The following is a 25,517-nucleotide window of genomic DNA, read 5'->3' as shown; positions in this document are numbered from 1 at the left end:
ACACCAAAATACCAAAACAAACAAAAAAACTTCTTACTCTCCTTAAATCCCCCAAATCACAATCTACCCAGGTTCTCGTCCGTGGTTTTTCCCTGTCTCTTACGTCCTCCCTTCAGATCCAATCTGGCTGTCTGATCGTAGCTCCTCAGTCACTCTCACTTCCATCCCTTCCCCTCCACAGCCTTTTGTGTGGTCGCTCTGCCTTATGTGGCCACTCTAGGCCCTACCGGCCCTTCCTTACCCCCATCCATGTGCCGCCCTATCCAAGTCACCTTTTGAAATTACAATCTGATCAGGTAGGTATACCCTGCTTCAAATCCTTCAATAACTCTCCAGTGCTGAAAACTAATACTCCAATTCCTTAGCATATCCTCAAAAAAAATTAAACACAGAGTTGACATAAGACCCAGCAATTACATTCTGGGTATATATCCAAAATAAATTAAAGCAGGAACTCAAACATATTTTTATATCCAAATTCATTAGCAGTAGCATTATTCACAATAGCTAAAAGGAAAAGTAACCCAAAATGTGGTACACACGCACAATGGAACACTATTCAGCCTTAAAAAGGAAGGAAATCAGATGCATGCTACAACATAGATGAACCTTCAGGACATATGCTAAGGGAGCTAAGCATGTCACAAAGGACAAATACCATAAGATTTCACTTATATGCAGTACACAGAACAGTCAAATCCATAGAGACAGAAAGAAGGATGGTGGTTACCAGGGACTGGGGAGTTGCTGTGTAATGGGTCCAGACGTTTAGTTTGGAACGATAAAAAAAGCTTTAGTGATGGTGATGGTTGCACAACAATGTGAAGGTATTTAATGCTTCTGGACTAACAGTACACTGAAAAAGGGTTAAAAATCAAAATTTTATGTTATAAATATTTTACAATAGTAAAAAAAATTCCTTAACAGAGAATGGCTGACTTCACCACCTGACTCTAGCTGTCTCATCTCTCCCCTGCAGAGTACTCCCACCCTAAGGTCACCCACTCACAACACACAAAGGTGCCAAGGCCTCCAAGGACACTCTCATCTGGGCCTCAACTTACGAGCTATGGGTATACACCAGCCCAAACAATGGCAGCTTCCAAGGTTCTGGCATCAGGACACAGGCACTACAATCAGGAGGCTGCATACACCAGAACAGGAGGTCATGGAGGTCCAGGGATCAGAGTATAATTCAGGGGCTCCTACAGAGGAAGCCTGTAACAATGACAGACCATGTACATGGGGCTGCCTTAGGTGCTGAGAGTAGTCCTAACTGTGGGTCCTTGAGAGGTTCAGCTGAGCTTCTTGTCTTAAATAAATCCCCCAAATTAAACCAGTGTGAATAGCCAACCATTCATCACAGGCAGTGTTCTCCAAGGAAGCCAACTATATAGACTAAGTGCTTGGGTTTCCCCCAGATTCTCACGTTGAAGTCCTAACCCCTAATATGATGATAATTTGAGAGTAAAGCCTTTGGAACGTAATTAAGTTTAAATGGATTAAAAGGGTGGGGCCCCATGGTAAAATTAATGTCCTTATAAAGAGGAAGAGGCACCGGGGCTCGGTGTTTCTCTGCCAGGTGGGGAGACATCTAAAAGGCAGCCATCTTGCATCACCCTGCAAGCCAGGAGGAGGGCCCTCACCAGAAAATGAATCTGCCTGCCCCCTAATCTTGGACTTCCCTACTTCCAGAACTGGGAAAAAACAAATGTTTTTTGCTTAAGCCACCCAGTGTATGGCATTTTATTATAGCAACCTTATTAGACTCTTATACCAACTTTTACTTTGCTTGTCTGCTCCTCCTCTGGAGAAGGGAGGCTGGAGTTCTCAATATGCAAAGACCCTACTGCCTGGGAGAGTGTTGACACACAGAGTCCTAGCATGTCGAGTAAAGAATGAATGTGCTAAATTGGAGAGGCACAGTCTGCCTACCAAGACTGTTTCTATCATCTCTACCCTTCGCATCCAGGTCATAAGTGTCAAAGGATACTCAGAGAGCCACAGATGGCACACCAAGCACGTCTTCATGAAGGACTCAAGTTAGAAGCCAAAGCACAAAACATTTTCTCAGTATTTACCAACCTAAAGGGCAAATGAAATGAAAACTGGATTCTCAGTCAGCACCTGTGGCTCAGTGAGTAGAGTGCCGGCCCTATATACGGAGGGTGGCAGGTTAGAACCCGGCCCCAGCCAAACTGCAACAAAAAAATAGCCAGGCATTGTGGTGGACACCTGTAGTCCCAGTTACTTGGGAGGCTGAGGCAAGAGAATCGCCTAAGCCCAAGAGCTGTGAGCTGTTTGTCTCTAAAAAAAAGAAAAGAAATGAAATGAAATGAAAACTGGATCCTTTAGAACAATTTACTCAAGTAGCATGACTCTCAAAGGAGAAGGGGCTGGTGGGGCAGACAGAACCACATGGGGTACTTTACAGGGTTCCCCAAAGTACATTAGAAAGCAGACCTTGGCAGACATTTGCGAAAAGGTTCAAGTGAAGCTGATTTTCATTCCTACCAACACACTCGCCTGGAGAAATTTATATAAGTTGTGTCTATTCATGGCATTTACTTCATAAATTATAGTCATCTCATTTTCCAATCCTTTATTCCACTGTTCAAGCCAGCTACATTATTGAGCCCTCTCCCACCTTTTCTCTAAAGCTTTCTGCTAAAAAATATCTAATGGATTGCTAGTAGGCGGGCTTTTGTTGGGATTTTTGGATTAGTAAAGAAACAGGCACAACTACTGGGCAATTCCCATACAGTCTGGCATTGCCTTGTGTTCAAATTCTGGATAATACAAAGGACAGTTAATTAATAGGCAATAAGCAAATCAAATAAATTTGAACATGGAGTGAAAACAAACAGATAAAAGCAAACGGAAGTTTATATACCAGAGAGCCTGACTCCAACTTTAAAAAGCTCTGTGAGTAGGAGGGGCAATTAATTCATCATCCTGGTTAACACTCCAGAGGGCATCTCTTCATAGGCCACCAGGGTCAAGGCCAAGGTTTCCTTCTGTCCAGGTATGGAAAGGATGGTCTCACCAACAAAAGTCATCACCTAGGAGCTCAACTACATTCAATCCCAGGCACAGGCCTATTTTCAAGGATTGAAAGAGCACCTAGAACTTCACAAGTCATTAAGTGACAGGGAGAACAGTTTTTTCCAACTGTGGAAATTGAGTATGACAAATACATCATCTAGACTAATTATAATAAGAGGATTTTTGAGTCAAAAATAACAGTGGCTGCTATAATAACATGCAAGGTTTGGGATTACTAACTACTAACTCTTCTGATCTATGAGCAAAATTTCTAAGTGCTTTTGTTTATAATTAAAGAGGAAGGAGGAAGACCTCAGGATCCCAGGCAAAACCTTCTTAGAACAGAGGAAACAGTGGACCCAGGAGGAGTGACCCATCTGCTTTCTGGGAGAGCCAGGGCAAGGATGAAGTTTCCTGACTGGTCTGAGAATGGTCTTTCACACCGATTATATTAAACACACCCGTCAATCTAATCCCTAAATTGCCAAATTCTTCACAACACCCATAGTTTTTTAAAGAAAAGCTGCACGCTGACATTACAGAAGGCTTGTAGCAACAGGATAGGACTCTTTGATCCACCCCAATATGGTACAGCCCAGGCTTTGGAACCACAGTCCACACTCAAATCCAAGGGACTTCAGCTCTGGAATTCAAATGTCTGCTCTAAAAACTCAAGGATGACAACATCCCTTCCATAGGATTGTTATGTGGACTGGCTGAGCAAGCCAACTTGCCAGATGAGATCCTCCCTTCCCAAGTCCCATTTCTTCTTCTGACCCTGAAAAGCTTATCTACTCTTCCCTCCTGTTTTCTGGAAGGTGTGTAACTAACCTAGAGAGTTGCCTCTTTGCAATCAAATTGCCAAGGAACTCTAACCCCTAAGGAGGAAACTCAGCCAACATCATTGCCCCCTCTAGTCATTTCCCGGACAGGAACGCTGACTGCCCAAGGGCAGGACACTTCAGAGCGCTGTCCCCGAAGCTGCAGCTGCGTCTAAAAGCCACTCCCTGCCTCTCTCTCTGCCCTCTCACCTGCCATAACCCTAGAAAGTCATGAACGGGCAGCAAGCAGCCCAGGCTTAGGGGAGAACCCGTCGTCACTCTGTGCAGCTTATGCCAAACGTTACGAGGATTAATGAGCTAATGTCTGAAAAGGGCTGCGAGCTCCTGAGGGACAAGGTAGCCAAAAACTATACAGCGCTGCTACATCCAGCAACACAAACCAGCTGCAGCGAGGAACGTGCTAATTATAACCCGAAGACTTCTCAATGTGCTCCCTCGAGACAGATAAAAAAATTCCGAGAAGTCAAAATGTGTTTAGGTTGGCAAACCTGAGACCCTGGAACCTCTAGATGAATGTAAAACCGCTCAAATGTAAAGGGCACACCCTATAGCTCTGATTTGTTCCTGGCGGGTGCACAGACACCAACCACTAGTGATTATTAAATTGAATATGGCCAGCAGGGGAAAACAAACTTCCCTTCCAAATGAATGGCTTTATGTATATATAAGGGGTCCCAGTTTCATTCTGTGTGCTAATATCCTCACCCAAGTCTTATCCCTTGCCTTCTCCCCCAGCTTACACAGCTTAGAGATTCATTCTTTCTGCTCTGTTTATACTCACACCATCCAATCACATAAGACACTCCCTCATTATAACCAAAAGTACAATGATTTGCACCTGGCAGGCATCCACATTGGATTTCTTGTACCCATCAGTTTTGGAGGCCCCTCTAGAACATTTTGTAGGGGCAGGGGCTTGGTTTTGGTTTTTATTTTTGGAGAGTGAGTCTCACATTGTCACCCTTGGTAGAGTGCTGTGGGGTCATAGTTCATAACAACCTCAAACTCTTGGCTCAAGTGACCCTCTTACCTCAACCTCCCAAGCAGCTGGGACCACAGGTATACCCACCACAAGGCCCAACTATTTTTTGGAGACGGGGTCTCACTCTGCTCAGGCTGGTCTCAAACTCCTGAGCTCAGGTGATCCACGCATCTTGGCCTCCCAGAGTGCTAGGATTACAGGCGTGAGCCACTGCACCCCGACTTACCTCTAGATCAGTTCTTGAAGACAAGTGGCTATGCAAGATTCATACGTAAAATAGCATGGAGTACACTGGGGCACAACTACCTTCTTTTAAAAACATGGGCCTTCCCATCCTCAAGCTGTTTTTGGTGACAATGGGGAGAAATGTACTGAATTTTGTGCATTCTTCTTGCTCCTGGGGTAAGGAAGCAAATTATCCCCCAAGGAAAACAACAGTTTTGACATTCCACAACAGACCACAGAGGTTACAGTGGATCTGGAAAAATACCCAGAAGATCCAAGTTGCAGACACAGCTCTATGGTTAGCTCACAGTGAGACCTTGGGAACAAAGGTATGTAACACATCATCTCCTAAGATCCTGTCTCAGCTTCCATCACTGTTGACTCAACAAAAAAGGCTCAACTCTGGAAAGAATGAGTTCCTTTACTGTGGGGTAACCATGCATCCTGTGTCCAGTTGCAAAGAATGTTAAACACCAAAAAGCCACCAGATGCCAATCTTTCTCAATTACATTTACTCAGAGGCAAAGGAGGGCAGCTCTCTTTATAGTGATCTCACCACCAAAAAAGTGTATGGAAAGTGTCCCCACACACAGCACAAAAGGAGACTCACAGAATGAATTTGAGAAGTGCAGGCAGGAAGACACATGTGCACGTTCTCCCTGTTTACATCTAACTACACAATCAGCCACAAAATGCCTTTTCTAAAAATGCTTCTGGTTATGAAAGCAAAAGAAGTCTGAAGATTACAAATCAAGAAATCTATATATAAAGGAAGAGAAAAATATGCATTCCTCAACAATGCAGCTTTGGTAGTGCCTTTGTACTTGTGGTTTAAAAACATTTTCTGGAATAATAAAAATTCAGAAGCTTCCTCAAGCAGTTAGCCATTAAAATAAAATCTGATAAACTATGTAAACAAAGGGAGAGAGATTTATACATTTACATTAGGATTTCAGGAATGTTTATTAGTTGAAAATTAATTAAACACAAATAGTTAAGATGTTCCAAAAAAGACATTGATAATGTAAATTAAGAAGGCAAAACTACTTTGTCATTTAAAAAGAATTTTTAAAGAAAATAACTAAATCACCACAGTGGGTTACTCCACCTAAGTTGATTAAACTCAACAATCACATTAAAATTTGGAAGCAATATTTATCAATGTTAACTAAACTTGAGTAATCTGCAAATTTCCAAAAGCTCTGTAGGATACAGCAATTATTTCATGTATTTTTATATGATACATACACACAAATGCCATCCTCATACACACTTTTTTTGCTCAAATGTGGCACACACTATTTGTAAAGCTATACAAAAATCTATTTTTAGGCCAAGCACAGTGGCTCACTCTGGGAGGCAAAGGCACAGGTAGATTGCCAGAGCTCATGAGTTCGAAACCAGCCTGAGCTAGAACAAGACCCCGTCTCTAAAAATAGCTTGGCATCATAGGTGGTGCTTATAGTCCCAGTTACTCAGGAAGCTGAGGCAAGAGGATAGCTTGAGCCCAAAAGTTTGAGGCTGCTGTGAGCTATGACGCCACCTGCACTCTACCAAGGGCAACAATGTGAAACTTTGTCTCAAAAAAAAAATTTTTTTTTATTTTTAAAGTTAATTAGCTTGACCACACATAGAGTCATACAGCAAATTTTCCCAAGGGAAGTTTTTGTACAAAATAAAATATACAGTAGTAAACTACCTTGTAAAAGCCTGATTAAGCAAAGTTCACTTCCTTCTACAAGTAGTTTATCAAAAAGGGGCTTCAAAAACATTAGTATGCCTCAGCTCACCTGTCATCAAATTATAAGGCCTGAAAACTTAAAATTTACATTTCTGACCTTATGCTTATCTCCCCATAGTTAGGTAGATAGAAAAACTAAAGAGTTCTTTTAAATGACACAATCGCAAGGTCCCCCAGCTTACAAATTAAAAATGCTTACCAACTTTTCTTCTCCATTGTTCTTTCCACTGGTTTAACTAGCACTGGAGCATTCAGTTCATAAGAGAGAGACAAACATTCGTTGTGACAGGGAGAACACACTAAGTACAACAAATATTTTGCACTCAGATAAGAAGAGAAAAGTAGGTCAGTGCCCTGTGGCTAGGAAGAAGCGGTCTCAGTGTCCATCCAGGACAGCATGGTGTGATTACCCATGCTGGACTCGCTCCTGTTCACAACATCCCACTCTGACTCCCGCTCCTAACAGACACAAGGCATGAGGTAGGCACAGAGGGAAGAAGGAACAGGAAGACAGCTACTGCTTCCCAGGCATTTGCAGTCTGATTAGGGAAGAAAATACTTAAGAGCAATATAACCAACAAAACAGGTGCTCCCATAGGGCACCTGATTCACCTCAAAATGAGGAATCATAGAGATCAACTTTTAAGTTTTGAAGTGGAGTTATTACCATGGCCCTGGAGGATCACGTGATGGCTAAGGGAGTCAAACTTGACCTTGGCCTTGATGGATAAGTAGAATGTGATAAACAGAAAAGAGCTTAAAAGTAAGTACAAAACACATTCAGAAGACAGTGACTGGGCGGAGGTATGGAGTATAAGGTACAGGGCACCGGTGGGCAAAGACGCTGGGATGAAAGATGAGCTAAGGCTTAGAGTGGGAATGGGCCCTAAGGAGCTTACACTTCTTAGTGGGAGTGGAGGGAATGGGTGTGAGGAGAGAGGGAGGCACCCCACAGCCTAGCTCCTGTACCTGCACCGCAGGGCCTATCTCTTGCGTCAGCACTGCACACCCTATCTTATGCACCTGCACCGCTGCACCGCTGCATCACACAGCCTATCTCATGCACCTGCACTGCACAGCCTGTCTCATGAACCTGCACCGCTGCACTGCACAGCCTATCTTGTGTGCCTGCACCTCACAGCCCATCTCATGCACCTGCAACACACATCCTATCTTGTGCACCTGCACCTCACACCTTATCAGCCTATCTCATGAACCTGCACCACTGCACCGCACAGCCTATCTCATGCACCTGCACCACACACCCTATCTTGTACGCCTGAACCACACAGTCTGTCTCAAGTGCCTGCACCACACAGCCTATCTCATGCTCCTGCACCACACAGCCTATCTCATTCTCCTGCACCGCTGTCTGCACAACCTGTCTCATGCACCTGCACCGCACGGTCTATCTCATATTCCTGCACCACACACCCTATCTCATGCACCTGCACCGCACAGCCTATCTTAGGCGCCTGCACCACTGCCTGCACACCCTATCTCATGCACTTGCACCACACAGCCTATCTTTTACGCCTGAACTACACACTCTATCTCATGTGCCTGCACCACACAGCCTACCTCATATGCCTGTACCTGCACACCCTATCTCATGCACCTGAACCGCACAGCCTATATCATATGCCAGCACTGCACAGCCAATCTCACGCGCCTGCACGGCAAAGCCTATCTCATGCACCTGCACCGCAGAGCCTATCTTAGGCTCCTGAACCACACATCCTATCTCATGTGCCTGCACCGCACAGCCTATCTCATGCAGCTACACTGCAGCCATCACTGACCTCAGTGCACCCAGATAGAAACAAGTGGAACTGAGAGTGACAGTCTGATGGAAAACAAAATTGAGCATAGCCACTATATACAGATGACAGGGAGCCACCAAAACTTTCTGGAGAAGGGCTGGAGACAACAAACTGAAACAAGGTTTCAGCAGGGGAAAATAGTCGAGTTTGTTGGGAGGCCCACTGGATGCAGGGAGCAGAACTGCTCTGTGCCATGGTTGAGGCTGAACTGCAGGAAAGTGGGCCAGCCAAGGGGGAAAACAGGGACTGAAATCAAGTTGTGCTCCTATGGGATTGTGTTAGCCCCAAAGGGAGGCTTTTTCTAATTGCATAAAGGCCCTGGGCAAGCTAACAGCACTGAACCCTGCTGGGGCACAGGTCCAGCAGTTCAGGAATAAGAAGCAGGGTGGTGCTAATGGAAATGAAGCAAGAGAACTGCAGGAGAAATCACAGATGAGTCTATCACAAAGGTGGGACACTGAATGGATAGAGGGTGCATGAGAGAGAGGAGGTTTTAAGACTAAACTAGAGGCCCTCTTATCCCAATGCATAAGGACTGGTTAGTTGATTTTTTTTTTTAAGCCAGTTAAATTCTAAATTTATCAAAGACAGAGCTTGTCATTTCTACGTCCAATTATAACTGAGGTTAGCAAACTATGTCTGTGAGCCAAATCCAGCCCTTGTTCTGTTTTTGTAAATAACATTTTATTGGTCCACAGAGGGTGCCCTGGAGTACAGACAAGGGCCGCACACAGCTAAGAGCCCACCTGATCCACAACAGACAGTAAGCACGTGGCTTACTGCTTTGAGCCCACAAGACTCTCGAGTTTTACATAATCACAACTTAACCACCAATCCCAAAAGATGGACAACATTAGTAAGAATACTTTTTATTTTTATGATCCTCCCAGTCCTTTACAGTTTATCTCAGCCACTCCTAAACTGGCCACAGTTATTTATAGAAACTCACTCTTATTGGGTGGTTTCTGAAGCATTCGAATGAATTTTCACAGAAACAATTCTGTTTGCGCGCATATTTAAAATCATTCTATTAACCGACAATAATAACCACAACTGACATACACAGGTTTGGGAATTAACACAGCAAAGTCTGGACAAGGATACATTTCAAGTGGTAGGAAGAGAAACCCAAAAGCACACTACAGTGTAGCACGCTACCTTTGAGAATTAGCGCTCTGAGCATCAGCTGACACACTTTCCAGAGGGAAAGACAACACCGACTAATCCAGCAACTCTGAAGGTCGGTAAGAGCTTGTACTATTCTCTAAAGCTGTGAGTGTAGACAGTTACAAGAATCAATAATACCATCATATTACAGACTGGAAATCTGGTTGGCTTTTCAAAACTATATCCAACTACCATATTTATTATGTCCCTAAAATACAGTCGTAAGTGCTTAAGTCATTTAACAAAGCACAAAAATAACACTTCAAACCCTCAACCAGACATAGAGTCAAGAGTACAAGGTCACAAATCAGTCCATAACCTGGCTCTTACAAATAGAAAGAATAAACACGTAAGTTACTATTAAAAACTAAATTTGAGTTTCATGCTTTAAAATTGCATACTTCTTTAAAATTGTTAACACAGATAATGTTCTTCTCAAAGAGAATTTCACACTCTTTAAAGAGCAAAGGCTCCCAGAAAAATATGGGTGCTTCTATTCTAGGTAGCCATCCATGACTTACATGCTTTTAAAAATCCAATATTTAGCCTCTTGAACAAAAATTGATATATTCCAATAGCATATAGAGAAAAACACCATGTAAACACATATGTACCAGAAACCCCCAAACAGCCAATTATGTACACAAATATACACCAGAATCCCAAAACAACCAAATATGGTTTGCATAAGTAACACAAGTCAACCCTGACCCCTTCGCCAACATCATACATATAAAGGCTCCCCACTCAACATCAAATAGGATAATGTTAATCTTTAATTCCAAAAGGAAAAAAAAAAAGAAAAGCCTCTCTGGACAAAAAGATAGTAATAACATATCCTCCAAAAATAATTCTGCCCCCAGACTCTACTGGGATTGCCACCCACTCAGTCTCATTTTAACCAAAGTAGGCGCTTGGAAAGAAAGGAACCCCTCTGGCTGTTCACGTCCCACCACAGCCACTCCTATTTCCCTCAGTAGCTTCTCCTTCCTCTGCTTGTCTCAAAATATTTTCCCCAGACCCCAATCATCCACCCTCTTCCTGTCCCACTCCACCTTCTATGTGACCCTAACACCACCCACAGCTTCAACTACACCAGGATGCTGAGGACCCCTTCATCCGGACACCAGGCTCTGGCTTTTCCCCAGGCTCCCAGCCTTGTATTTCAAGGGTCTGTGAACCCCTCTTTCACTGCCTGAATGCCAACTGAACCCCACATCAGTAGCCTTCCTGTGCCCACCATTCTCCACATTACGCCCGCCAGGAACTGGGGAGTTATTCCAGACAACAAATCTCCCTCCGCCATCCGCCCCATGATTAAAGAAGGGTACACTGAAGAGTTCACAACCACCTTTGACCCCATCACCTCATTCTCAATGTCCAATGTCAGAAAATCATCTGAAATACAGGAAAGGCTGTATAAATGCTCATCACAGTAGAATTTACAACCTCAAGGTGGCAGAAGCAACCCAAATGCCCAACAAATGAAGGGATGTTTCAGAAAATGATGATACTCAATGGAATAATAGATAAGGATAAGATTTATTTCTAAAACTCTACAACAATGTGGAAATATATGCATTCTATGATTATAATCGTATTCTAGAATGAGCACATAAAAAACTTGAAAAGGCTCACATTTGCCTTCTTTAAATCTACTTTCCAATATTTCCTTCTGTAATGTTCTTAAAATGATTCTCTAATACAAAATAGAATTCCAGTGACCTTGGAGTTTTTGAGTAGCATGGTTTCGACACAGGCTGGTTTCAGGATAAATGGGGAGCTTACCACAGAATTCCTGTCTCCCTTCCTCAGCTGCCATTGCACACCCGTTACATCTGCTGCGACACCAACACAAAAACTCCATTAAATAAAGTTTCTCCCTAAATCCTATTATACTTCTAGCCCTCAGCATGAGATTCTCAAAATTGATTAATTCTTTCAAGAAATCCAACTGGACATATAAACAGCTGCACAACTACCGAAAGGGGCTTCCAACATCTGCCGAGGTTATTAACTGTTCTAGTAAGAAGATCGCCATCCACAAGCTGTTGCCAAGACAGCAACTGTAGAGCTGGAAGCTAAATCCCAGAGAAGGTGAAGTCGACTACGCATCAAACTTCTGACAGGCTGACTGCCTGCCAGGTAAGAAGGGGCACTTTCACTATCTGAGGGAGGAGTCTTCAAGTACTACATCCCAGACTCCACGGGACACAAAACAGGTCACCCTTAAGAGCACAAGATGATACAAGCTTCCTTTAAAAATCATACCTGTGTCCCTGTGTTTGTTTTCTGTAAGAGGGGTGGGCCTCACACTTTATGGGGGCAAGACATGATTGCAAGAGGGACTTTACCTAACAATTGCAATCAGTGTAACCTGGCATATTGTACCCTCAATGAATCCCCAACAATAAAAAAAAAAAAAAAAAAAAAAAAACCAATGCCAAGTAGGAAGGTTGAGCTGATAGTTTTACCATTATGTCTTCAACACTCATATCCTTGACACTATCCTCCCAACAACTTTATTCTCCTCCTGGGTAGTAGTGCACATGAAAAAAACACACAAGGCCATGGCAATGCCTATGTAGCTCTGTGATAAAACCTAACAAGCAGCAGATACAGACCTTTCCACAACTCCGGCCTCACTCTAAAGGGGTATACAGTCGAGCTCCATATACAACCTTTTGCACATATGACGATGGCCTCATAAGATTGTAATGCAGCTGAAAAATCCCTATTGCCTCGTGACATCGTAAGGTAATTTCTTTTATAAACGTAGTAAGGCCTAAGTATACAGTGTTAGCGAAGTCTACAGCCATGTGCAGGAATATCCTAGGCCTTTTCATTCACTCCCACTCCCTCCTGATTCATCCAGAGCAACCTGTAGTCCTGCCAGCTCCATTCATGGGTAAGTGTCCTATACAACTGTACTGTTTTTTATAAATTCTTTTGGGGAAAAAAAACCACTAAATTCTAGTTATCCCCATTCTGTATGTCTAGATTTTACTGTAATTGTACTAGACACCCTTTAAGCAGAGAAAGAACCATCATATACAGTATACGTGTATTTATGCCACGTTCAAATTAGACATTTGCAGTTGGAGATAAAAAACCTGATACACTGGCTCGGCGCCTGGGGCTCAAGCGGCTAAGGCGCCAGCCATGTACACCTGAGCTGGTGGGTTCGAATCCAGCCCGGCCCGCCAAACAACAATGACGGCTGCAACCAAAAAATAGCCGGGCGTTGTGGCAGGTGCCTATGGTCCCAGCTACTTGGGAGGCGGAGACAGGAGACTTGCTTGAGCCCAGGAGTTTGAGGTTGCTGTGAGCTGTGATGCAACAGCACTCTACCCAGGGCAACAGCTTGACGCTCTGTCTCCAAAAAAAAAAAAAACCTGATACACTGGGGAGGAGAGTATGGAAAGGTATTACCCTACTTCCATTTATTTACATAATCTCAACTAGATTTTACATTCAACTGAGCAATCTCAAGGATGCCAGCGGTATTTCTCAGGTTAACAGCTCTCTGGCTGATTCCAGGCAACGCTGCTGTAACCAAACTACCTTCTTTGAAATCTGTGTCAGGATTATTTTGAAGATACTTATAGGATGCCACTGCTTATGAATAAATTGCCATAGACAAACTTTGCAGGAAAGCCCATTTCTCTACTCAAAATTACACAAGAGGAGCATGAAAGAAAAACTGAAAACCTCACTGAACTTTTCATAAAAGTAATTAAAATCAATGGGCTTTTGAAGAAATTTGTCAGATTTGGCATGGTTTCCTCGTAAAAAATGTACTTTGGTAATTTTCCAGAATTCTGTCCTTCCAGTTTGGAAAAGTTTAAAAATTTTTACACATTCCAAAATGTTAGCACACAAATAACACTAAGCAAAATAGGCAAGAAGTAAAAATTGTGACATCAACATTCCCTCAATATTCCCCTTCCTTTCAGCCACCCAACCCCCCAAAAATCATTTAGGAGATCACAGACCCCTCCCAAAATTGGTTAACTAGTTAGTAAGGTAACTAATCAATTAATTGTAACTATATAAAAGGAAACTCATATTTTTGAGGGTGTAAAACCACATTTATTTTTATGATTAAAAATTAGGAATAAAATTTATGCTTTATTTTGAATTAAGTAAATGTGTGCGTCATTTCCACATGACAGCCAGTGAAAGAAGAAAGCTGGGGGATTAAAAGTAGCAATTTTCAAGGGGAAGGAAAGTAAGAAAAAGGGTAACAGAAGAGAGGGAGTAACAGATGGCCAGAGGCCCACTAAGGGAGCACAGGGAAAAACAGAAAGGGAAAACAAGGACAGAAAAAGCAACACTCAAAGGCCCCAGGGCTTCACAAGGAACAACATCCTCTTCCTCTTTTGCAGATACTTCTGCTACAGACTTTTAAATACTGTTGCATTTCTGCATCTATAAGCACCAACAGGAAAGTACTACACCTGCAACTGCCACTGGAGTAGACCTTGGACGCTACCAGCCTAACCTTTCTTTTTTTAATGTAATTTTATTATATTATTATTAGTACAGAGATAACGTAACCAGATTATAGATTTAGAAAATAAGAAAGGTTAAAGTTACTTTTTGGTTTCTTTCTTTGCCATCTTTCTTCCTACATCTTTTCCCAAACAATAACTGGAATCCTGTATCCAATCATAAATTATATGCACTTCTGGGATCCAAACAGATCTGAGTACCTGGTGGGGCAGAAGGGGACCTAGGCATCCACATTAGGGAAGACTGAGTGGCGTAAGCTCTGTGCCTGATGCTGTTCTAACAACTGCACGTGTGAACTCTTTTCATCCTTACTACAGCCCAAAGAAGGCTCTATTATTACCCACATTTTGCAGATTAAAAAAAAAAAGCCCCAGGTCCCAGGTTACTAAGCAGAAGTACCCATATGCATTGCACCACACCAGTTCCTCACTATAGAGAGGACCAGTGCCCATATGCACTGCACCACACAGTTCCTCACTATAAAGAGGACTCCCCTCGATGCAAGGCTCAGACAGGCTTGTCCCAGGTGCAAAGCCTGCATGACCAAAAACAGCGGACGGCAATTGTAAAGGGAGTAAGGTATGTGTAACTCAGCCTGGATGCCAGCATGACCTTTCTCCCATGTGTCATGTCTGAGTCCTCAGTGTGTGTTTGGAGAGGGTCTGCGAGGGGAAGGGACAGGACAAAGACACTGGAAGAGCCACAGATGGCCCTGCTCAAGACCCTTCCCAGGAAGGCAACGTGGTCTTCTTCCAACCTGACCTCACACAGCAATGACCCAGTCCATGAGCGCAGAGCCCAGAAGGAAACTGCTGAGTATGACACCCATGTGTCCAGCAGACACCAGCACTCAATGGCCACGGCCACAGCAGTATGAGGGGGGTTAGGACATGGCAGTAGCCCCATTCAAGCCTCATCTCAGAGGCAGCTCTCTCCTAATTTAGGCAGTCTCACGGTGGGCACATACTGGACAAACAAAAATAAGCATCTCTATTTTGTTTTGTCATAATCTATACACTATTAAATACTACTAAGAATAACTTGATTTAAGTCATTGATTACTAAAATTCTCAGCCATGTACCATTAAAAGCAGAATCCCATCTTTAGCACTTCTGAGCCTATTTCATTGTCAGAGAGCCGCATGAATGTTTGCTTCCCTAAACAGGCTCTCCCTGCACCCCAATCTAAATTCCCCTCTCCTTACCTTCTTTTTTCCACAGCCCCTGTCCTTTTCCTTCACAGCATCTACCCCAAGCCATCAATACATATTTATCTGTGTCCATTTCTGTAATATCGCTCTTCCCTCATACTCCAAGATACCAGAAATTACATCTATTCTGTTTCCTCTTGACAACTTCGGTACCTACTACAAGGTCTGGAACACAGTAGGCACCCAAACAATTGACGAATGAATGTATATATTAAATAACTAAAAGTCACCCCTTTCTTAACTTCTAGGAGTATTACATACAACTTTAAAATTAAAGTGAATTGTGACATTTCCAATACAGTCTAATTTGTTTCATGTTCTATTAGAAAAGCTGCTGGACTATAGGCTCCCACAGCAAACACAGATTTAGATGTGACCTTGATCAATCAAGAACCATTCATAAATAGATACAAGATCAAGGCCTTTCTTGTACTCCAGCAATACCAATCAGAAAGGTACTAAACAATCCCATTCAGACCGACCACAAAAACCATGAAGCACCTTGGTACAAATTTAACAAAAGATGTGAAAGAGTTTCACACATAAAATTGTAAAACTTCACTGAAGGACATAAACGCCCTAAATAAATAGATAGGTTTATCGGGTTTGCGGATAAGAGGACATGAAACCATAAAGACATCAATTCTCCCCGAATTTCTATCAAATGCAATGCAATTCCAATAACATGAAATTTAAAAACACACACACACACAAAAGCAACAAGCTTGGAGAACACACCCACAACGTAACCTGTGGGGAAATGGAGAAAAATGGGATGTGTGTCGTGTTTCAGCTAACACAAATATAGAAAATGGTATTTTGCATCAACTCCAACAATTTAACTATGAGGTATACAAAGTTACTTTCAGTACCTCACTGCGTTTCAATTATTCTCTCTTTCTTAAGCTGTGAAACATCCTAAATTCTAGGGAAAGCTGATGAAGTGTCGGCATGACAGTGAAGAGGGGATTCCAGAGAAAAGGAGAGATGCAGGAGAACAGGTGATAAAGAAGCGTAAGACGTAGTTAAGAGTGAGCCAAGTGTAGCTCATGCAGACTGCATGCTCCTTAGGAAGCCAGGCAGCGACAGACCTAAAATTAGTAAAAATAAAGTGACGATTGCCGTGTCATCCAAAATGGATACCCCCCCCTAAAAGGGGCACAATGATAATGTAAGTTGGGATATGTCAAGGCTGTATCTCCCTCTCGGGAAATTCTCAGCACAGAGCCACAACAAATAAAGGCCATGAGAAATCCTTCTGCAGAAGAAAACGTATTGAAAACACTGTTTAATCCAGCAATTCCAACATGTACTTGGCAAAGGAATCTTTTTTCATACAAACATCTACTAACTTGATGGGTTTTTATTCCCAACCTACTAACTTTTCACGGAACAATTCATTTTAGGTAATGCTGCACTCTAGTAACCCAGCGTTTAAAGGTCTGAACCAGAGTGAGGGCTTAAGGGTTTGAAGAAAAGGGCAAAAATAAGGGCTGGGCATAGTGTCTCCTAGCACTTTGAAAGGCCAAGGCCAGAGGAAACCTTGAGCTCAGGACTTCAAGAACAGCCTGAGCAACGATGGGATCCTGTCTGTACTAAAACTAGAAAAATTAGCCTGGTGTTATGGCGGGCGCCTGTTGTCCCAGCTACTGGGGAGGCTGAGGCAGGAGGATGGCTCGAGCCCAGGAGTTTGAAGTTGCTGTGATCGAGGTAGATTTCAGGACAAGAGAATGGTCTCAAAAACAAAAGAGAAAAGGCAAAAATAAGAGATAACAATAAACCAAACTTGGTGACTGACTGGTTGAATGTAAAAGTCACAGAAAATGGGAAGTAGGTGATGCTCCTGGAATACAAAGTCAAGACAATAATGTTATCAGCACAAACAGTGAAGTTTAAAGTGGGTCAACTTTCAGGCAATAGTCCTAAGCTCAGATTTACATGCATTTGGAGACAGAGGGATGTATTTCCCTAGAAAGGAAATAAACCAAGAGGTTAAAAGACTTGGGGTCAAGTTTCCTGATCTAGCCCCCTCACCCCCGCCCCGTTAATTCTATGAGCTGAGCAGATCTCAAGTACAATCATCCCTATGGTGAAAGGGATGACCTTTAAGGCCCCTTTCAATTGTAACATTCTACCATTTCAAAAACTGAGGATTTAAAATCAAAATGCCAACATAATCAAGTTGTATCTTTAAAAAAAAGTGTGAAATGCACAGAATATGGGATAAAAATAAATAATTTGAAATGAATTTAAATATAAGGAGGGGTTTTTTTGAGACTGAGTCTCACTCTGTTGCCCAGGCTTAGAGTATTGTGGTGTTAGCCTAGCTCACAGCAACCTCAAATTCCTGTGTTCAAGCGAGCTTCCTGCCTCAGCTTCTCAAGCAGCTGAGACTACAAGTGCCAGCAACCATACCAGCTCATTTTTCTATTTTTCATAGAGACTGGGTCTCACTCTTGCTCCGGCCGGTCTCGAACTCCTGAGTTCAAGAGATCCTCCCACCTCTGCCTCCCAGAGTGCTAGCCTGAGCCACCATGCCCGGCTTAGAGGAGAGGTTTTTAAGAGCTTACATGATTATGGATATTCAAGAGACATCCCTGAACCCTTCTAAAGCTAACATGGAGGAGTCAACTCTGCCTCCCTCTCCTAATGTCACAGAATACCAAACCAAGTAAGCCCCAAATATGACCCAAGGTGGCAGTTCATATATTCTTATGAATACATCTCAAGAGCCTATAAGATTTCAGGCAGGTGAGAACTTTTTCCTAGATGGCTCAGTACATTAGGGACAGATCAAACACTGCAGTCTGCCTATTATGTCTGACTAAGGAGACTATAGAACTATAAAAAATAACCAGCCCTGCAACTGGCATAGACCTAATGCTTATGAAAAAGAAGCTTTTCCTAAAAGCATTTAGGCTGTAGCTCTATGATAAATGAAACAATGACAATCCTATCTAAGCACTTACAAGGGAAAAAAAGATCAGCTAAGACCTGAGCATGTCTGCAGTCTGAATACCGCTAACAGAACTTTGGGGTCTAGGATGAAATTCAAAATGAAGCAGATAAGGGAAGAGAGAAGGTGTACACTGGAAAATTTAAGTGGGGGCCGGCAAGATTCTTGCAATCAGGTTCTTTGTGTACTTTTGTGGGTTTTTTTTTTTTTTTTGGTTGCAGTGTGAAAATGCTTTCACGAAAACAGTGAAAATGACTAAATACAGAACACATACTATAACAAAATCAGTCATTACTAATCCGTATTACCATCCTTTCAATTTTCTAAAAACTCTTTCAGGATGCTGCATTCTTTTCCTTTAACAAGTTTTAAAACCTGTAATGTACAATTCTGAATTGTATTTTCATTATACCACAGCAAAATTAAGCCACCTGTGCCATTTTAAAGCATCCTGAGCCCAGTAAGGATTGGATTGAAAGTCCCTGAAAGGCAAAGATTTGGTCTCCCCTTAGGCATCTCTGGGTTATCAAGGAAAGACAGGCACCTGTTACGTTTAGAAGCTTATCACATGTTTACTGATAAGCAGAAGAAGAATGTCAATTTTCACTTGCCGGTGGCTATCTAGAAAGATTATAAATTCCAGACCAACTCCCTTCTTCCCCACCTCATTCACTGTCTTATCCTCTAAGCCCCAGCTCTGCAATGGCCCTCGAACCATTTCATCCACGTACACCTGGACCCTCCGCTCCAACTGGATGCCTACCAACAAAGTGCTCTGACTGGTGAGCAGTGATCAGACAAACCGCCCACAGACTCCCAGATGACAATCTGATTCCTGAGGAGAAAGGCACAGCCAGGGACCAACTGGATGCTCAGTCGGATGACTGGCAGGCTGAATCTTATTTTGCTAACTCTCTCTCATTCCGAAGAGGAGGAGGATGCTGGCCTGGGGGAGTCAAGCACAACACCCAGAAAAGAAGCAGAAACTGAGGAGCAGTTCAACCAATTCTTCAGCGCTGGACCAACCAAGGTCACTGACGGGAACCTGACTCCAGGTGACAAGGAAACAAGTTGGGGAAGGACAGACTCTCAGGTGGGGTCTCCCTCTAACTCCTGCAAATCAACTCCTTACAAGTGGCCCCAAAACATCAAAGTACTGGCCCAAAGCAAGCAGTCTTCGGAGCTTCATCTTTGGGCTATTGATTCAATCCCCTCATTTACAAACATCTCCTGCTACAGGAGAGCAAAGAAGATGCAGTGAAATAACCTATTAAAGGAGCCAGCTTGCAAAGCGAGCACTCAATGCTTAACATAATGGGAGCATGAATACCACATAACACAATATGAATGATTCATTCTGTGGGGACTTGGCATTTCTTGTCCACAAAAGCCTTTTAAAATGCAAATATACCCAGAGTCTATTGACAGCCTTGGTAGCCGTGAACTGACAGGCATTTTGAACACAGGATGAGACAGGGATCTCCAGCAGGTGTGGAGAGAAGGTGGGAAGGTACCAGGACTTGTGACAGTGCAGACAAGGTTATTCAAACCTTCTCCTATGGAATGGTACTCTAATGCCAGTTTGGGGCCCCCACTGAACCCTTTCTAGATGGCACCTGTGTTTGTCTTCCTTCCATTCTCTTACTCCTGCTTGTTTTCAGCTTTTGTCTCTGAAGTATTTGTTGCACTGGCCTTGGTCACCACAGTTGTCATAGTCATTTTCTTCAATTCGACAACATCCACCCTCAGAGCACACCCATCTGCCCTCCTGTGACGTCGTCCTTGGAGGCACAGTGGAGTTCCTTTCTTGCTTTTGAAAGGGGACTAATGCATTGCCTTGCATCAACTGTGTGCTTAATAATATAAGAACGAATGAAGAAGGGACTGAGAACTGAAATAACCTACCAAAGGCCAGAAACGTGCCTTGCTACTGAGCACCCTTCTTCCTCCCCGTCCCCCTTCCTTCTCAGCTGGCAAACTGGAAGGTGCCCACCTGCAGGAACTCAGCAGACCATGTGTCTGCCTCCCCTCAACAGAACTCTAACGTAACCAGTGGAGAAGAATTGAATAGCGTGAGATGGTTAAAGTTATTGCCACTCATGCCAGAGAACTTCAAGACCCCAAATGGTGTCCTAGTTTCAAATAAACAAACAAGTAAAGGCAGCACTTTCGGTCTTCAAATCCTTATCTTAGAAACAAAAAAAAAAAAAACTAATATTGACTTTTCCATGCACCCAGGAGCACTCTGACAAATCCACAAACAATTCATGATGCCAAGCGTTAAACGCCCTTCTGCTCCTCCTCTCGGTGGTCACTCCTGGGTCCATGTCTGGGGCTTCCTGCCCAGCACCATTCTCCATGTCACTTCAAGGACACATACCACTTTGATTCCCTTTTCATGTTGATGCCTAAACTAGTTCATTTCCCCCGTGTGGAAGGGATGAGCACAGAAATCATGTGGAATGTGTGTTCCCACAGAGCTCAGAAATTTGATGATCTCATAGGATATTGTAAAGAAGGACCCTTGACACTTCCCTAAGGAAGAATGTCTTCTGTAAAAGGCTACTGCCAGGACAAAAGGCATGTGCTGGGAAAATCTATGGCCTGCTGCTGTGTATGTTTCCAATTCTGATGTCCCACTTCCTCTTTATAATCACATTCCTTCCCCCCTTATTTGTCTCCTAAAAAGATACTCCAGCATTGGGTCTCAGTTAAGAAGCAAAGTGCAGTGTTCTATTAAAGGCTATAAGATATAAAGGGCTTAAAGCAAATTTCAATAAACATAAAAGACCTGAATACTATAGAAGATCTACTCCATTTTACCACTTTTAAACGTTTGAATAAAAGAACTTATTTTTAAATGTTGGCAGCCTATCTTTTTAAAAATAAAGTTCCATTCACTTACAGCTTATTCACACAGGCCATGACATATAACTTTTCAACAGTACAATTTTAGGAGTCGCGAAGTCACTAACTGGCCTTCCAAAACTATCTTGCGGTTTGGGGAAGGCTCAATTACAATAATATATGTGAAAGTGATTTGAACTCTGCAAAGGGTAAATCAACTACACAGTCAAATTGTTGGATATCATCCTGCACAGTGATACTGAAAAAGCATGGGCTTTGGAATCAAGAGTTCAAATCATCACCACTGATCAGTTAACTACACAGGTAGAGATGGTCCTCAACTTACTGATGGTTTGATCTACGATTTTGTTGACTTTATGATCATGAGAAAGTGACAGGCATTTAGTAGAGACTATATTGAGAATTAAGAATTTTGACCTAGTATAGATGAACTTTCTTGAGGCTGGGCAGGGCCAGCAATCCACCAGGGTAAACAACCCATACTCTACACCCTTACAATACATCTGTGTTGCCAGATGATTTTTCCCAACTGTAGTCTAATTTAAGTATTCTGAGCACTTTTAAGGTAGGCTAAGTTAAGCTATCACGTTTAGTAGGTTAGGTGTACTAAACGCATTTTTTTTTTGAGATAGAGTCTCACTATGTCACCCTCAGTAGAGTGCCCTGGTGTCACAGCTCAAAGCAACCTCAAATTCTTGGGCTTAAGTGATTTTCCAGCCTCAACCTCCCAAGCAGCTGGGACTACAGGTGCCTGCCACAACGTCCAGCTAGTTTTTTAGAGACAACGTCTCACTCTAGCTCACACTCCTCTCAAACTCCTAAATTCAGGCAATCTATCCCCCTCAGCTTCTTAGAGTGCTGGGATTACAGGTGTGAGCCACCTCACCCAGCCCTAAATGCATTTTTTGACTTAACAATATTTTCAACTTAATGATGGACTTATCAGACATAACCCCATCATAAGTCTAGGACCATCTGTACAGTGTAAGAGGCAAATCACCTAACTCCACTAGGCCTCAGTTTCAACTGTAAAATGGAGATGATAACCACATCATCAAGTTGTTGTGAGGATGAATATAGTAATGTATATAAAACTCCTGGCACATAATAAAAACTTACTCAATGATACCTATAATTGGGGCTATTTAATTAAAATCCAAATGTTCAGCTATTGAAAATAGTAGAAGGGAGGTGGAAGAGAAGAGAATCTTACTCAAAGAAGGACAAATGCTAAAAACATGGATGCTACCGGCTGAGGATCCCTTCTTAGCCAAACACCACCCACCCACCTCACCCCCACTGATGTCAGATTCTCCTCCTTGCTTTGCATAACTGTGCAGCAATCAGGGAAAGTTAGTCTTTAACTCCAGGCTTGACAAAGTGATGATTCATCCTGGCTCTTGCCAGCCTTTACATACAGTCAGGCATCCACTGGGACAGTAGAGGCCAGAGACCAGCTGTCTAAGGATTCCTCTATCAACAATCCACACCTCCCGTGGCGGCAGTGTTTTAAAGATTCCCCTATGCACACCTCTGGTAACAGTGGTCTGCATTTTGTTAACATTGAGACCAGTGAGTACTTGGGAGGCATCCCGTTGTGTTGTATTTCAAAAAACATTTCATAACATAAATGAAAAGTACAAAACAGTAAGTCAACAATGACAAAAAGTCTTCCTCTGTTAGCTGCCCTGGCACAATGCTTTCCAGGCAGTGCGTCAGTTATAATGACAAACAGCTTGACAGTTGGACACCATCCCGTTTCAACTTCATGATCCTAATGGCTCCTGAGGACAAGTCCTAATGTTTCTCAGCCTGGCCTGAAAATCTGACCACATCCCCCACGAAAAAGACAAACCCTAAGCAGTAACTTGTACAGCTCTTTTCCATTACCACTCAGTGGGCAGGACACATTTCCCCTCCCCCCCCCAAAGTAAACTCCTATTCTCCTTCTAAGGTTAAGAGGCTTTCAAACTTGGTTATCTTAAAGTGACTGGCCAAGGGGGTGGTTTCACAGTGGACCCTTTGCTTGTCAGAGACAGCACCAGGCCACTTCCCAGCCCTATCTGCAGCCAGATTACTACAAGGAAATGTCTCTTAAATTATCACCACAGTAATTCTAACCCACCATCTGACTTTGGGATCCTTCCACCAGTGTCCCATAGGCACAAACCATGAATGCCTGGAAATGTCAGTCTCCTCCCAAAACAGTTTTGCTTGGAATACCCCATTCAAAAAACACAAATCATTCAATCCTGCGTGGCTCCCTCCCAAGGTCAGCCAATCCTTTTGGGACTCTTGATTTCAATCTAGAAAAGGGTCACTTAACAAATGCCTGGCACATTACATTTAATTCTACCTCCCCCTCTACATTTAATTCAACACACTGCAGAGCGTTCTCTTTCTTACTCCAGATGATCCTCGCCTGGAGAGTGAAAGCACAGGACTCTTGAATGCCATGGCTCCTCAGCTCAAAAACCAAACGCGGTGTGTGTGTGATGTGTTTTCAATTGGGGGTTTTCAACTGTGTTACATAACCTGACTCATTTACTTAGTAGCTTCTAATTTTTTGGTGGTATGCCCCCTCAAACATTCCTGGAAAATTGTTATACTATATTACAACAGAAAAAATTATTTTATGTCAAAATTGATTCTGTAAAATTTGTCTTCTATCCATTCCAGCCAATACCCACTAGCTACAAACACACTTCTACAAACAAATACCCTGATTCATAACAAAATCTTTTAAACCCCGTTTTTTTAAGCCTTCTTCCATTGTAAATAACAAGATTTGCTTCCAGCCAACTAACACTGGGGGTGCCTAGAACTCCAGAAGCACACAACTTGTTGCAGCAATAAACGCTCGGTGCAGCCTTAACAAAGCACTACAAATAATGTCCAGAAACCCACAGGGCCATGGGCCAACTGTTGTGTGTTTGCAATTGACTCAGCAGCGCACTCTCATCCCCCCCTCCCTATGCTCTTCCCCCAACACCCTCCAGCGCTCGGGTTCCTAATCTGGTTTCCATTCCAGCCCCGCCCCCTTCCCCTGCCTCTCCGGGACCGTGAATCAATCCCATCCCGGGCAGGAAACGAGAGCCAGGGCAGCCCCCTCTGCTGCGGCGGAACAAAGGAGGAGAGCGCAGCTGCACGCGCAGGGAGCCCCACGGCGTCCGGGCCCCGCTCCCCCGCCGCCGCCGGGGCACACCGCACCTGAACCCCACGCCCCGGGACTCCCCATTGTTCTCCCACCGCTTTCCTTCCCGGAGGAAGCCACACCATGTCCTTCCATAGAACCAGCAGCCAGGAAACAGCTGTGGGCCGGATGGATGGAGGGGGTGTGGGTGGACACGAGAAAGACTGGGATTTCACTTTGCCCACAGGTAAGAGGGACATGGGGCAAAGTAAGAGCAACTTAGTTTACAGGCTCTGCTCTCCTGCCGCCCAATAAGCCACTGAGGAGTCGCTACCACCCTCCGCGACCTGCGGTGTGCGCTGGTTCTGGCCGCAGCGCTTCGCCCCGAGGAGGGACGTCAGGCCCCGCTGACCCGTGCCCGTGAGCTGCGACGGGGCCACCGGGACCGCGGGCACAAAGGCGCGGGCGTGCGCTTCGTCGCGCCTGGAGGGCCGCGGCCGGTCGGGGAGGAAGAGGCAGGGGACAGAGGGAAAGCGCTCGCGCTACCTCGCCGGGCGCCACTCCGCCTCCTCGTCGTCCTCTGTCTCCCGCGGCGCTCGGGGACGCGGGCCCAGCCTGAGGCTGTGGATGCTCGGAGAGCGCTGTCCCGCGGCTGCCGGCCGATCGTGCGCCCCGCGCTCCGGCACCGCCTCCACGCGCCGCGGCTGGGGCCCCGGTGCGCACCGGCTGCAGAGTGCTCGGCTGCGGCGGGAGGCGCCCGGCCACTCCCCTCTCCCTGCAGGCGGAGGGGCCGGCCGAGGGGCGGGGGCGGCGACCTCGCAGCCTGGGATTTGCCTCTGCGCGCGCGGGCAGGACCGGGAGCCACCGCCTCCCGAGCCGACTCACCTCCGGCCGCCGGTGCCGGCTGCACAGCGCCACCCGGTGAACGCGGGTTGCAGCCTCCGCGCCTGGAGGTCCCGGCGCCCGACCCTCCGCACCCGGGGCGAGGCTGGGGGGACGCGGACAGGGA

The 25,517-nt window shown here is 44.2% G+C and overlaps 1 protein-coding gene across 5 annotated transcripts in view; it reads right to left on the bottom strand.

Moving 5' to 3' along the window:
• The window catches only part of MYO1B (myosin IB), a 194,336-nt gene extending 169,088 nt beyond the window's left edge, over positions 1–25,248 (bottom strand). For 4 of the 5 annotated variants that reach the window (XM_053596277.1, XM_053596279.1, XM_053596278.1 and 1 more), the window contains exon 1: positions 7,035–7,238. The gene's annotated coding sequence lies outside the window, so the exon portion shown is untranslated. Of the gene's footprint in view, positions 1–7,034; positions 7,239–25,054 lie in introns of those variants that run through there. The other variant, XM_053596276.1, reaches the window with a different exon arrangement.
• Between the last annotated feature and the right edge of the window lie 269 nt (positions 25,249–25,517).

The sequence above is a fragment of the Nycticebus coucang genome, chromosome 7 (assembly GCF_027406575.1).
Source record: "Nycticebus coucang isolate mNycCou1 chromosome 7, mNycCou1.pri, whole genome shotgun sequence".
Lineage (NCBI taxonomy): Eukaryota > Metazoa > Chordata > Mammalia > Primates > Lorisidae > Nycticebus > Nycticebus coucang.
This window is presented reverse-complemented; position numbering and strand designations above follow the sequence as displayed.